Source organism: Tamandua tetradactyla, chromosome 1 (assembly GCF_023851605.1).
Source record: "Tamandua tetradactyla isolate mTamTet1 chromosome 1, mTamTet1.pri, whole genome shotgun sequence".
Lineage (NCBI taxonomy): Eukaryota > Metazoa > Chordata > Mammalia > Pilosa > Myrmecophagidae > Tamandua > Tamandua tetradactyla.
The window spans coordinates 199,139,795-199,154,954 of record NC_135327.1 but is presented as its reverse complement, the minus strand read 5'-3'; the positions used below and the strand labels follow the sequence as shown (position 1 = coordinate 199,154,954).

Sequence of the window (15,160 nt, the reverse complement as noted above, 5' to 3'; positions counted from 1 at the left end):
CCCCATCAGTTCATAGACTTGTCACTTTATTGGGTTATAATAATTCTTGGGCCTTTTTCTTCTTAAACGAACCACCTTTCTTGGCCTTCTATTTTCACTCATGTTTCTCTCATTTCACTCAGACACGAGCTCCGTAATTAGTGCCTGGAGGTGTCCTTAAACTAGTTGGCTTATTATTCCTGACCTGACTTTCCACCACTGTCTTCTTTATTAGTTTTTAAATTTACTTCCTTTCCTTATGACATAAGAACCCAAAACTTCAAATTTTGGCAGCTCCCCTGATAAATCAGCATCCAAGGCTGATCCAACATCAGCTGTTGGTTTCTTTACTTTCTGGGCCACCAGTTTTCATTCAAGGGCCCCTCCGGGGGTTTTGGCTTTCTTTCCAATGTACAGGTGGTTTAATTCATTTTTGCCCTGTAGAAAACTGTCACTCAACTTTTCTATCGATGCTCCCTACATTTTCACAGCTCTCATTCTTCAAATTCAGGGGTCTGCAAACAACTGCCCCCGGGCTGAAACTGGCCCCCTGCCTGTTTTTGAAATTAAAGTTTTACTGGAACACAACCATGCCCATTCATTTACATGCTGTTTATGGCTGCTTTTGTGCTACAAACACAAAGTTCAGTAATTGCGACAGAGACCATATGGCCCAGAAAACCCAACATATTTACTATTTGGCACTTCTCAGAAAAGGTATGTCAATCTTTGGACTAGACCAGCCATCTGGAAGTCAGTTTTATCTATATCATTACTAGCTTTACTAGTAATTTCCTAATTCATAAAGCAGAAAGTGTACAAATTTTAGAAATAACCCAAAGACATGCGTGTCTTTCACCATTCACATAATTGTTCTGTATACTCATTAAACATAATTTGCTACATTGCTCTGTTTCAAACACTAGAGGTTCCAAAGTGAGTAAGACACATCCTTATCTTTAAAGAGTTCATGACCTAGAGGGAATGCAGGATGTGTAAAGGAATAATTACAGTGCATTTTCTCTTTGAAAAGAAGTACTTAAAGCTTATTAATATATATTCCTTATGGTACTTGATACATGACATGGTGCCCTCGGAACACAGAGGAAGATACTTCCTATCTCCACCCCCAAATCCTACTTTACAGAGAATGTGACTCTTGTGCTGAGACTTGCAAGATGAGTAGGTATTTTTAGGAATGGAATGGAGCAAAGGGATAGTGGATAACCATAATATAAAGGTATGAAAGCAAAAGAAGAACTTGGGCTTTTGGAGGGTCAGTCTAGTGGTCTGTGCAGATCCCCAACTCCCAGGTACAGGGTGCACAGAAAGATTTCAGAAGGAGGAGCCTGCCCCATGCCAGGCTATAAAATTGAAATATGAGACCCATCCTCAGGTAGAAATGGGCCGTTCTGGAGAGCTACCTTGTGCCAGCAGAAGTCCCTTGCGGTATACACTTAGTCCCTTGACAACTGCACAAACAGAGCAGCAAAGGCAGTGCTGCTTTTAATGGCTTGTGACATTTTTCATTTCTTCCTTTCCTAGCTAAACCCTCACTTTTTATTGTTCATCCCCAAACACAAATTTTATCCAGTGCCTGGGTAGTAACTAGAAATTCGAGAGAGATGTAGCTGTTGCTTTTTGAAAGGACACATCTTAAAAATAACCTCATTTCTTTAAATTGGACACAGCATGAAATGAGGTGTCTGGAGAGGAAATAATGAATAATGGAAAAATGCCAGCGATATTATGGGTGCCCTTTGAAAAGGCAGTGCATATTTTCTCACTTCTTTCCCTTCATTTTTGGCCTGGGAAATTTATCGCTTATATCCTTGTTTCCCATCTTTGACTGTGTGTTAGGCGAACTAATGAATAAATAGCGTGATGAGTGGAGTTGACAACACAAATTGTGAATCATGACCATACAGCAGGCAGAGGACTGAAACCTGGGGATACTTGGCAGACAGTAGAGCTCCTGCCCTCCAGATGCTCGGAGTCTAATGCAAAAAAAGAAAGAAGAAAAAACAGTTTCCACTGCAGTGCGATAAGCTCTTCAGAATGATTCGCACAGGCATTCTGGGGACATATCAGAGTGCATTCAAACCCAGATTAAGTTAGATGGTGGCCTTCAGGAAGAGGGGGCCATAAAATGAAGTTCTTCCCCTAAAAGTTTGCATTGAAATGGAAGAGTCTAAACTGTAATCCAGTATGCAAGGGGAGAAGGCAAAGTCTTGCTCAACAAATATTCGTAGCCATATACTTCTGGTATTCAAAAATTCTCAGAGGAACTCTAGGTGAGGGCTGGCGATTGCTAGCATGAAGACAAAAATTACATGTAACCAGGCCCACAGAGAGAGAGGCATGGACGGTATTGGTGGGGGTGAAGGTAAAAAGTCTCCGTACATCCCTAACAACCTCTGCTCACTATTGTTTCTCACCTAAGCTCTCCTGTACTTCAATGCTCTAGCAAGCCTAAAATTAGAAGTAGCAATTAATGCCACCTCACCCACTCCTCAGAAAACGAGTTTAGAATAGGAAGGCTGGGACTGGCTTTCTATGACCCTCAGCCTTTCCCATGAAAACCCTGGCCAGTATATACCTTTCTCCTACCTTCCCCTATCCCAGGGCCCATGTCCCACTCCTTAGAGGCAGTAGGAGAAATAATGAAGTTATCAGCTTGGCCTGTGAGGATGCCTGGGTATGATGTTATCTGGGTACCTTCACGGAACCTGATTCTAGATATCAGGTTGTGTCAACAAAGACTAGATTTAGGTTTCTGTTTGCAGTCTGGCAGCTATCTGCTTTCATTTTAATTCATTTTCTAATTTCCTCACTGTTCAAGTCTGTTATCTGTTTTAGGCTGGAAATAAAAAAATAGGAAACATATATAAAGCTATGCTTCCTCTGCCAAGAGTGACCCTGCCAGAGGCTTCCTTATCAGTGTTCAGAACAATAGGACAATAGGAACAGGTGTGTATGTACCAGGGTTTCACTGTCAGGCAATTAGCTGCACCTGGGCTCCTAAACCAGCTGCCAGCATTTTAGAATAGGGCTGATCAGAAGTCTTCACAAATGAAATGAGCCATCTACAAATGAGAGAGTGGTACAGACACCTCTGTATTTGGAAGCTTTTGCTGGTATTCTCTGTAGTCCTGGGGCACTAACCAACCTTGTGGCAATCTCCTTTCCTCCTTAATTCATCTATCGTGATGTATTTTTGCCTGATAGTATATCTGCCAAAGTACAGTACACCCATACTTCATTATTTTAATCTCTTTGGTTGTTTTTATTATTTATATCAAAATCAGTTTTTTTCTCTTCTTTCCCCAGTTGACTTCCTCAAAGGATCTGAAAAGTCATCAAGAGCTGAGAGCAACAATAAAACAGCAATAATGATTGAATAGTTGATCCTCTGCACAGAAATCAGGCACATGTAGTGAAAACTGGATCATTCATTAAAATTCCACAAAAACAGGAAGTAACCTCCCACAATAGCTTTAAATAACCAGCAAGCTTTATCTTTTGAGAAAAATGACAGGAGTCAACCTGACTTTTTAACCCAAATGTGATGAAGAGTAACTAAAATAGACTATGAGAAAAGGGAAGATTTCCTTTCCCTGCTTGAAGGGGGAATCAAGCTACCTGACCCCAAAATACTATGACTGCCACAAATTGACACAAATAAGTGAGAAATCTCACCATAAATAAATCTCTTTAATATGCTAATATTCATTGTGAGAGTATGATTTAAAGTCAGTAAGAAGACCTTTAACAAGTCAATGTTTTCCAAACTTTTGGGTCATGAGTCCTTTTGCAAAGTAGAGATTTAAAGAGGACAGCTCAGAAATGTTCCTGCAGTTTCCCCAAGGCTCTTTGTGTGTTAGCAAGAACCCAGTCTTATTTTTGAAAGAAATGCAAATCTGACAGTTCAATATATATATACACACATTACTGATGTTAAAACAATGAGATTAAGTTCCTCATAATTGTATATATATATTTTTTCACACAGGCAGGCACCGGGAATCGAACCCAGGTCTCCAGCATGGCAGGCAAGAACTCTGCCACTGAGCCACCATGGCCAGTCCCATAATTGTATTTTTTAAGTAATTTTTAAAAATTCTCCTAGTCAACAGATTTTATGTGAACTCTACAAATGTGAGCGTTCTGGAGCCAGGGAGACCAGGAAAAATGCCAGAAGCTGCTGATTATTCAAAACAATCGGATGTGCTCGTCTTTTCATTGTTAAAATAGAATACGTCATGAAAAGAAATATGAGAAATGCTGATACCTAGAAGTAAGTCTGTCAGAACTATTGGGGATTTTTGCAAAAATGGACGCAGATTTTTTTTTCTTTGTTGCTTTAACCTATCTTCACTGAAATTTGTATCTTGATTCAGTGTAGCAGAATTGATTAGGGAAGATTTTGTTTTCAGTACTTCCCTAAAGGTGCATCCCGTAGTGATTTGTTTTGAAGCTTGCCTCTTTGTAAGTACCCTTTGTTTGTAAATGTTACTGCTTGTTTTGAAGGATTGAGCTATGAGTAACATTGACTCAGATGGGGAGTCAGTTTGGCCAGGCCAGTCTCATGGGTGCTAATAGGTCTTCCCCGAACACTGTTCTGTTTTCAAGTTTCACCTGTCATGATATGACAGGCAAATTTAGGACATCTGATGCATCCAAATGGACCCCAGACGTTTTTAGGCAATAGGTGTTAGATATCAGGCGTTTCATAATACATGACACTTTTCCAACAATTTAGCTGACCCCAGGGCCAATTTTTGAGTAATTTGATTCTGAAGACTTTTGAATTTGTAGAAAACTCTCAAAAGATCCTTGAATACATTGCTGGCTCTGTTTGTTTCACCTGGGGAAAGCCTTAATTTATTCTCCCCCCCCCCCCTTTTCCTGTCCCTAGTAGCACTGCTTTCTCTGGTGCATTACGTGACAAGATATACTCTGATTAGCTAGCTCAGAGGACTCCTGCCTAAACCAAATGATATTAAACACCTTGACATTTAGTCTGTTGAGTCGTGGAATATCAGTGAGGTCTCAGGTCACAGCAGGGACAAGACCAGAGTCTGGATGAATCAGTATAGCATTTCTCATCTACTAGAATACCTTGCCACTTGTGGTCAGTAGCAACACCTTTGATTTAAAGGGTGACACATCATATTGCATTGGGCTTGACACTGTGCTAGTTTATCCATCTGTGTGCTTACAATGACACTTTAATTCATGGTGACGTGTGCGTGCACGTGTTCATATGCATTTGATGGGAAAGCTGAATTTCACAAGATAAGTCTGAGGCAATTGGAAAAATATATTAGTTTGCTTGATTTTTTTTATATAAGAACAAACATTGCCAAAATGCTGTTTAATCTCTAAATGCCCTTCTGCATTTTTTTTCATCTGTTCTCAATAACTGATAAGTCATAACATGCTCCCTTGCCAAGTGTGAATGAAGAGACATGCTTTCTCCAGGACAATAATGCTACAGATACCACTTTGAAAATATATTAGCATCGTTGAGGATTCTGATGCTAGACCCAGTTCTCCAACTACCAGGTTTCTGGAGCCTGAGTGAAAAGATTTCTACAATATTTTAACAAAAATAAAAGTTGCCAGTGCAATTGCTAATAGATGGGATTTTATGAGAAACATAATTTGAGAAGTAGGCTCAAGATTTTAATTTAAACTTAGAGCACGTTAATAAAAAGCTTCTGTGGCATTGGGGATTGAATCATGCCTCCAGAAAAGACATATTCAAATCTCAATCCCCCCAGTTTGTAAATAGGACCTTTGAAGATGTTACTGGTTAAAATGTGGACTAATTTTGAATAAGATCTTTGACGATTCTATTTAGATAAGATCAAATTGAATTAGGATGGGCCTTAACCCATATGGCTGGAGTCTTGATAAGCAGAGGAAATTTGGACACATTTAGTTGATAGAAGCTAGGAGTTAGTAGAAGCCAGAGAAGGCAACATCTCCATATGATGGAGGCAGACACTGAATCACCACCAGAACTCTAGGCTTTGGAGGAAACGTGGCCTGCCAATACCTTGACGCTGGACTTGTTGCCTTGAAAACTGAGACAATAAATTCCTATTGCTCAAGGCAGCCATTTGACAGTATTTGTCACAGCAGTGATGGCAAATTAAGGCAGTAGTCAAAGATGGGTGGAGCTTGCCAATCTTACATTCTATTTTCTTATATAGCTCCAGAGTCCAGACTCTTTTCACACTGTATTTTAAAAGGCTGTGATTGCTAATCTGTCCTGTTTAATAAATTCTCCAGTTGGACCTCATGTTATTTGCTTTTCTTTTCACCTAGCAGCAAGCTACTCAGTACTTTTTTGTTCTTTTAGTTGAAACTAAAATACCTATTCTGACTAGTGTTGGGGAAAAATTATTTATTGAGTACTTCCTATATAAAATATTTCCGGTTCTCCATCATAAAATGACCTTGAAAAGAAGTAGTGTTTTTCAATAGCAGTTTACTGGTTTAATTTTAAGGCTTCAGGTTCAGGAAAATTCTCCAAAAAACCATGGTGAGTGTGTTTACATCCTTTCTTGATAAGGACCTAGGAATTGACCTAGGAATCATACCAGGCTTCCTTATTGGTTCTCCTCTCAGGAAGGAAACTTGATATAACCTATTTTTTTGAACCTCTGTATGTTGACTCTGAATAGTTGAAAAAGGGGTGGCTATTAGCTACAAAGCCATACTGCAGGAGACCTTCGCTAACTTGACCATTCTTGGCTTCTTCTATATTCATTTTATTTATCAATTCGGTTCTCTCATAACCAAACAACTCATATTGGGATTATGATTACATTATGAATACAGAGGATTACCATTAAGTTATAGTACATAAGTGATCTTTGGGGAGTTATCTCATTTCCTTCCTCTCTACACGTCCTGGCTTTGAGTCAGCTATGCTCTAAGAGCACACCAGAGAGTTTCATGGTCATATACCCTTTTATCCTATCTTGCAAGAACAATTGGTTTTGGAAGTAAAGGCCCGAAGATCATGTTACATTTACCTATTCTATGCCAGATGCTGTTTTATGTGTTTTATATATATTAACTCAATCTTCAGAATAAACTGTGGAAAGATATAATAATTAGTTTTTCTCTATTCAGAAAATGGAAGCTTGCCAAACGTTAAATAATTTTTTAAGATTAAGCAATTAGTAAGTGATAGAACTCTTTTATTGTGTTCAAGCTGACACAATCCAACTCAATATTCAGCAAACCCAACCATGGAGCTATCCTGTCCTGCAACATGGGAAGCTTCTGAAAGGCTTTTGAGGCCTTCATCAAACAGTAATCCAATCCTATTTACTATAATTATGATATTAGGTATATATTTTATTGAATTCTATGTATAACGCCTTTATAAATTGGAACAAGAATATCTCATTAGGCAACCCTGCTGGATATCTGTCAATTTATTGAATAATTTGGCTGTTACTCAAGAAGAGCTCATTTAACACCAGAATCCCTTTTCATTTAAAATTGTATATTCAAGTAAAGTATTTAAAAATGCAGTTGCTTTATGGAGGAGGTCAGAGTTCTGTTGGCTCTGTCTCCTCTTTCATCTTCCTGTCAGCAACCACAGGACACTGAGCAGCACAGTTTTGAGAGAGGGGAGAGAATGTACTGTGAAGAAGCCCTTGAGCAAGGATAGTTAATCAAGGTCAGGAGGACCTGCCCTGCGCAGACATCCTGCCTGGGACTACTCACATAAGCAAAACACCCCATGGCCACCTACTCACTCAAGGGCACTATCTACAACCAGGTGCTACCCTGGGGAGAAGGGAGGGGAGAAGAAAGGCCTTGAAGAAGAAAGGAGGGTCGAGGGAGTAAGTAAAGCTGAGCAATAAAAGCCGATTGTCCCACAGTGCCATAGCCTCTCACCTCTCTTTTCTTATGAGGGTGCCCACATGTTCCTCTTTGCATGTGTACTTAGTAAATTTTCTGCCTGCTTACTCATCTGTGCTGTGCCCTTGAATTCTTTCTCATGGCATGGCCACGAGAATTCAATACAGCCACATCTTTTTGACCAGCCAGCCAGGAGACACTTTCCTCTCTGACCTTCTGGATTGGTGAGTCATGGCCATGTGCTTTTGCTTTTCTACTCTCATGGCTTCTGTGTTTCCAGGAATCTGGGCAACCTGACCCAGCTCCCCCAGGACATAATCTCAGTCTACTCTGACTACTCCAGCTCCCCTTTTTGGAGGAGGTAGGGACCTGTCTCAGTGCACTGCCCAAGGAGACTCAGAGTGGTGAGTCATACTGTCCTTCAGATCTGACTGGGGTTTCTCCCTGTGTTGTGAAGGAGTCCAGTGGGAGCCAAATCAAGTCCCCCATTTCCCTCTCTCTCTCCTTGTTCTCTGAGACTTCCCCACTCTCTCTCCTTCCTTTCCCTTTGAGGATCTAGAACTTTCCTCCTGCTGAGTCTTTTCCTCTTTTCACCTCCTCCACAGAGGTCTTCTCCTCTGCCTTCATAAAATCCTCCTTCCTCCTCTGTCTGGTTTTCTCTGCCTTCTGAGACATTCCATATTTGTAACAGAATTCTGGGATAAAGATTCATGTACCAAACAAGGTATTATTTTTGACATTTTTGAGAGTCACCTCTGGTTTATGCCCATGGGAACTGGGTACTTTCCAATAGGAGTATCTCCCTTCCAGGCCTTGATGATTTACTCTCTACTGAGACCCATTCAGCTGAAGATAAAGCTTCCCTTCTTCTAGAATATGCTCGCTTTTTAGCCCTCAGGAAACAGGAAACAGAGGATGAAGGTACTTCTAGGAGTGTTATCCTAGACTTCTCTCAGGTGGGGCAGCCCCCACAGCAGGAGCTTAGGTCTAGGCATCCCCCAGACAGGAACATCCCATGGGCACCTGGTGACATGTCTAGGAACCATTGATGACTTTATCCTCTGTGTCCCCAAGACTTTAAGCCAGTGGAGAGGCTGCATGGGGTTCAAGTCACTGATGCCTTGAGAGTGTTGTCCTGGAATTCTTCCTGGAAAGCCCAGAAAAATCTCTCAGGTCTAGAAATCTCTCAGGAAAGGTGTCCCGGGATGACTGGCAACTTTATTTCCAATGTTCCCAAGACATTGGGCCAATGGAGAGGCTGTTTGGGTTTCAAGTCCCTGACTCTTTGAGAGTGTTGCCTTGGAATTCTTCCAGGACATCTTACTGGGTGAGTTGGTCATCAGAGTAAAAATGCATCAGAAAGTTAGTACAGTGGTTCAAATCCCTTCAAACTGGGCTTGAAGCCCTGGCTCCTGCTTTCAGAACCATCCCCTTTGCTCTGACTGTTAAAACTTTCTGTTTTCGGGATACCATTCTATACAAGATTCAAGTCCCTGGCCTGTGTTTGGAACCTCCCTGCCTCCCCCCACCCCACCCCACCCAAAATATAGTCCAGACAGCTCTCAGGAAAGGTGTTCCAGGTTCACTCAGTAACTTTACTTCTTATGATCCCAAGACATTGGGCCAGCAGAGAGGTAAAAGCCCAGATTTTGGGGTGCCAAGTGGTCGCACTGGCACTAGCATATAACACTGGTACTGCAGTCACACTAGCTCGAGTCCCTGACCTGTGTTTGTAAGCGCCTCTATTTTCTCTGGAAGAGAAAATAGGAAAGCCAACAGTCAATATAAGCTAAAAGTTGGGGAAGCATAGCTCTCTAATGGAACTCTCAACAATAATACTATCCTCCAGTAAATTTGTTCTATAAAAGACAGAGAAAGTGGTCAGAGATTCCCTATGCACAGATGTTTATGACTCTTTATCAAGACAAGGATCTGAGAAGGACCTGTTGCCTGTGTTATGCTCATATATGGTCCCCTTTTAAGCAGAGACTGCAGGCTGATCTCAAGTTAAGGGACCATATGGTCAGCTGTTTGCTAGAAGGCATGAAAAAATGCACTCCATGAAGCCAGTCAATTATAATAAGCTAAGGAAAATCCCTAGGAGAAAGAGGAAAACCTATCCTTTTCCAGGGGAGGTTAGTAAAAGGCCTAAAGAAGTATATTGATGTAAGCCTGGACTCCCAGTGTCATGGTTAGGGACAGGTGTCAACTTGGCCAAGTTATGGTACCTGTTCATCTGATTGGGCAAGCGCTGGCCTGTTTGTTGCAATGAGGACATTTCATAGGATTAGCTCATGATCACGTCAGCTACATCCACAGCTGATTCCATTTGTAATCAGCCAAAGGGGAGTGTCTTCTGCAATTAGTGATGCTAAATCCAATCATGGGAAGCCTTTTAAGGAGGACTCAGAGGAGACAGGTTCCATTCCTGCTTTGGCTGGTGAGCCTCTCCTGTGGAGTTCGTCCAGGCCATCCATTGGAGTCATCGGCTTCGCAGCCTGCCCTGTGGATTTTGGACTCTGCGTTCCTATGGTCACGTGAGACACTTTCATAAATTTTATATTTGCAAGTGTTCCCTGTTGGTTCTGTTTCTCTAGAGAACCCTAACTAATACACCCAGGAAGGTCAGATTTTGTTGGGCACCTATTTCCTTAGCCAGTCGACCCCTGATAGTCAGAAAAAAACCTGCAAAATCTCTCCATGGACCCACAACTCCCATTAATGACTAGAGACAAAGCCAAAGGGGAGGAGAAGGCAAAGAGAAGTAAGCAAAAGATTAAATAACAGGCTCAGCTTACCGCAGTCACTGTCAAAGGTGCCCAGTCCCCTCGAGGTCACCTGAATCATGGCTCAAAGCCTCAAGGGCCTTGTTTCAATTGTGGGTCAGAGGACAACTGGCAGAGAGAGTGCCAGAAACCTCATGACAATCCTCAACCTCAGGACTCATCAGGCCTTGCCCCAGGTGCCACAAACATGGACAATGGGCCAGGGACTGCACCATCTCCCAAAAGGGTGGCAGGACAGCCCCTCGGGCCTTGCTCATGGCAAGTAAAGAAGACTGAGGGCGCTCAACGCTGTGTATGGCTCTGCTGACTTCACATCTGACCATCACCCTAGAGGAGCCTCAGATGACACTCAGCATGCAGATAAGATAATTTCTTAATTAAAACAGGAGTCATTTTCTCTGTTCTGAACTGGTACTCTGGGCCTACCTCCAGCTCAGACTTGCCTAGTTATGAGAGTTGATGGTAAAGCCAAAAACTAGGACCTTCACTATCCTTCTCCTTTGTAGGCTTGAGGACATTCTGGTGTCCCATCATTTTCTCATTGTCCCTGAATGCCTCACTCACTTCTAGGAAACCATCTTCTTCACTCCCTGGGGGCTGTTACTAGTTAAGACTAGTAAACCTGGCTAATGTTTACCCCTTGTTTGCCCTAAGGACACTCCTAATCAAGGTCTCTTAGCATCCTAAAAGAGATCTTTAAGCAAGGAAACCCATCTGTATGGAATGAAGGCATCCTGGGGTGAGCCCACCAAGTAGCCCCTGTCCGCATTCAGGTCAAGTCCAAGTGCCCTTTCTCCATCAAAAGCAATATTCCCTTAAATGGGAGGTGATGGAAAGCTTCCAGCCAATTATTGAGAAATTGACTAAAATGTGATAAGCTTGTCTAAAGAAGTATTGTTTGTCCTAAAATAAAATGGCTAGTTTTAATATTTAAAACAAGACCTAAGTAAATATATTTTCTCTGTGTTAAATAATGTAAATTGTTGGTCTGCTCTTAATGAAAGATTATAAAATGTTTTTCTTAACCATGTAAGTACTCTGTCTAGAAGACAAAGATTTTATATCATATCAGAATAATATCCTTATTAATGCTTACCTGATCTTTTATTTCAGAAGACAAGTCTTCTCACTTTTAAAGGAAAACTGCTGTAAAGGATTTGTTCTTTCACCTTGTAAAAATGAGGTGCTAAAAGCATTTAACATTTTATGTAGGAAGTGTTTAGGAAGTATTACAATAATTAAAAGAGATTTATAACCTGCTAGCTAAATTTGTATGGGTGAAATGTTATTCATATATTTAGAGACTGCATAAAATTCCTAAAGACTGGACAATGTTTTCACTGTCCATATTATATCCTAATACTGATCTGTATGATGTTAAAAGTTACAGATCATGGAAACAACCAAATTTACTTTTCAAGTTTCACCACTTTGCTCTATAGTGCTTCTCTAAAAGTACATGTAGTCAGCTATAAGCCATAACTTCATCTTCAACAAAAGGAATTTAAAGGAAAAGCAAGATAAATATATAAAAAAGTTTTTCAAAAGACAAGTATATATCTGTTAATTAACATACCCCTAGGAAATGTATAGAAGTGAAATAAGACAAAAACTTATGATTTAGTTTGTAGTCGACAGCTCCAATATAAGACAATTGTCAAATGTTTTTATTTCTGAAGGTAGCTTCATTATCAAGGGACATGGAGAACAAGGTATACTATAGTCAGCCAGACTAGAGTGAAGCCAAAGCCCTGCCCCCAGGGACTTCATCTCAAAGAGCGGAACTAATTGCTCTCACTTGAGCTCTAAAACCAGGCAACATGAAAAGGCTAAATCTTTACACTGATTCCAAGTACGCCTTTCTAACCCTGTATGTGCACACAGAAGTGTAGAAAGAGTGAGGCTTTCTCACAAACTGTGGAACACCAATTAAACACCACCAAGAGATACTCAATCTCTTAAATGCTATGCTTTTGCCAACAGAAATAACTGTAATTCATTGTCCTGGCCAATCTGTGCCTGCTAGATGCTTAGCCATCCCTGGCTATGCTTTGAAACTTGGACACATTAACTTAACTTACATTCCTATTCTTGACATAATGATGGCAGAAAACGTACCATTGTGAGTCTTTTTATTTTAAGTGTTCTCAGGCACTTTGGGTACTTAAATCCAGTGGTCAGAGAACTGATCATCTACAGATATGCACCTCCCTATTATCTGTTGCATTATCTTTATCTCGTTGCACACATTTTGGCACCACTGACAACTTCAGAACTGCACATGCTTATTAGCATGTCTTTAGATAAATGATGTAGGCTGCCTGCAAATCTCAGTGATTACATGTTCGACATGCTGCCCATGTCATCCTGTATTCAAATAGGAAGATTTTGTTCTACAACTCCAGGATTGTTAAGCAGTTCAGTTCGGTGTGGATATAAGAGCTCCCCAAACATGTATTTGCACTCTAACCCTGGTTGGGAACAGAAAACAAAAATTCTACTTCTCTATTTTACATATCTTATTTAAGGAGACAAATAAAAAGCTGTTACTGCAGCCTTGAGACAGCTTCAGGAGGTAAGTAATTATAGGTCATTTTGTAGATGGGCAGAACACTGATAAGACAGGATCAAATCTAAAGATTTCAGTCCCCTGTTCTAGCTCCCATCTTACCCTAAATGTCAGCTAGTTCTATTTTTGATTATCATTAAAATGTATGCTGTAGGTAGCTAATGAGCCTCAGGCAGTTTCAAATAGATTACAAAATCTAGGAACATTGTTTTCTGGCAGAAACTGCATTTTGGTCTGGGAACTTCAGTTTTCCTCTAATGATATACAGTTCAAATATATTCTGATTTTACTTTTTTCTTGTCGGATAAGTAAATGATCACTGTATCTTGGAAAAACTTTCTATAATCATTTTCTTTCATTTAAATTGAGAATTAGGCAATGCAAATCTCTAATCAAAACTAACATTGCAGTGCTATATTTATAGGAATCTCTTTTTCTCAAAGATTTGCCTTTTCCCTAAAAGGACCTTCTCTTCTACCACTTCTCTGATAATGACAAGCAAAAGTTAATAAAATAATCAATAATATTTTATTATACCAAATAATAAAAATAATCAAATATCACTGAACAATTGCAGCTAATATTCTGACAGCATAGACAAAAATAAAAATTAGCTGAATATGTAAATTATATAATATATTTGAAAATGATAAATGATTTTTATTTTTATTATTTTATTTATAATAAAAATAGAAAAATTTTCAGGCTAACACAAAGAGTTAGGGATAATGGGAGAACTTTTAGTGTGTATGTGTCAGGGGGGTATTTTGGAACTTGGTATTTTCTGTATGCTTTTTCTGTACAACTTCTGCAATAAAAATAAATTAATTTAAAAAAATAGAAAATTTGTATTGAACTCATACTTTAAAAAATTCAGGGAATAAATACAAAATATTACAAATGCCAAATATTACACATGTTAAGCAGGATCTACAAACATGAATGCTCCTGCTTCCCTAAGTAATAACTACTTTGTCTGCTCAACTGTAGTCCCAAGTTGGACAATCAGAAAGAGCTTTTTTAGACTCAAACAATAATGAAATCCTGAAAAAAAAAAAAAAAGAAAATCCACTTACAGATACTTACAAGTAACCACATACAAGACTCAAAGTCCTCATTTCAGAACACTGTCAATTTCAAACAGATGTTGGAAAATAGGGTTAAAGTTATTGTGATTATTCAGAGAGAAGCTGCGAGAGATTTTTCAGGAAGGAAACCATCCATTCTTTTGGCAAATAGTGAGCATCTTCAATATTATCAGGCACTGAACTAGGTCCTCGATTACATCAGAGATCAAAATAATCAAATATCCCTATATAATTGCAGCTAATATCTGACAGCACAGACAAAAATAAAAATTAGCTGAATATGTAAATTATATAATATATTAGAAGGTGATAAATGCTGTGGTAAAAGAAAAAAAAGTAACGCAGAGTAGGAAGTATCAGGAGTGAAGGGTGGGTGTGACTTGCACAGAGTAGACTTCATTGAGAAAGTGATGTTCCAGCAAAGATCTGAAGTGCATGAAAGAGTCAGTCAGACAGACACCTGGCAGAAGGGTCTTCAGGCAGGTGGAACAGCCAGTATAGAGACCCTTGGGTGAGAGTGAGTCTGAGCCTGAAATGACCGGGGGACTAGAGGGGGCCATGGGCTGGAGCAGACAGTAGGAGATGTGGTCAAAAAGGCAGAAGGGAGCAGATAATGGTTGGCCTTCAGTTCATGATAAGAACTTTGGCTTTTATTCTGAGAGAACTGAGAAGCTCTTGCACTGGTTACGAGCAGTGCAGTGACATGGGCAGATACAATCTTTGGTGGGGACATTGTAAAGAGTAGTTGTCATTAATGCCAAAATGCAAGGAAACAGAGTTGAATTGCAACATGTTGGACTGGATATGAGCAAAAAGAAAGCATATTTTGGACAATGATGAGAAAATTT

At 40.0% G+C, this 15,160-nt stretch overlaps 1 protein-coding gene and 1 long non-coding RNA gene across 2 annotated transcripts in view; one reads left to right on the top strand and one right to left on the bottom strand.

The window, feature by feature from the left end:
• LOC143674771 (uncharacterized) overlaps positions 1–3,697 on the top strand; it is a 154,856-nt gene extending 151,159 nt beyond the window's left edge. Inside the window, exon 3 of the long non-coding RNA XR_013171210.1 lies at positions 3,310–3,697. This is a non-coding gene — a long non-coding RNA (uncharacterized LOC143674771). The remainder of the gene's footprint in view (positions 1–3,309) is intronic.
• Positions 1–15,160, bottom strand: part of DPP6 (dipeptidyl peptidase like 6) — a 919,284-nt gene that overhangs the window by 893,160 nt on the left and 10,964 nt on the right. The window lies entirely within an intron of this gene.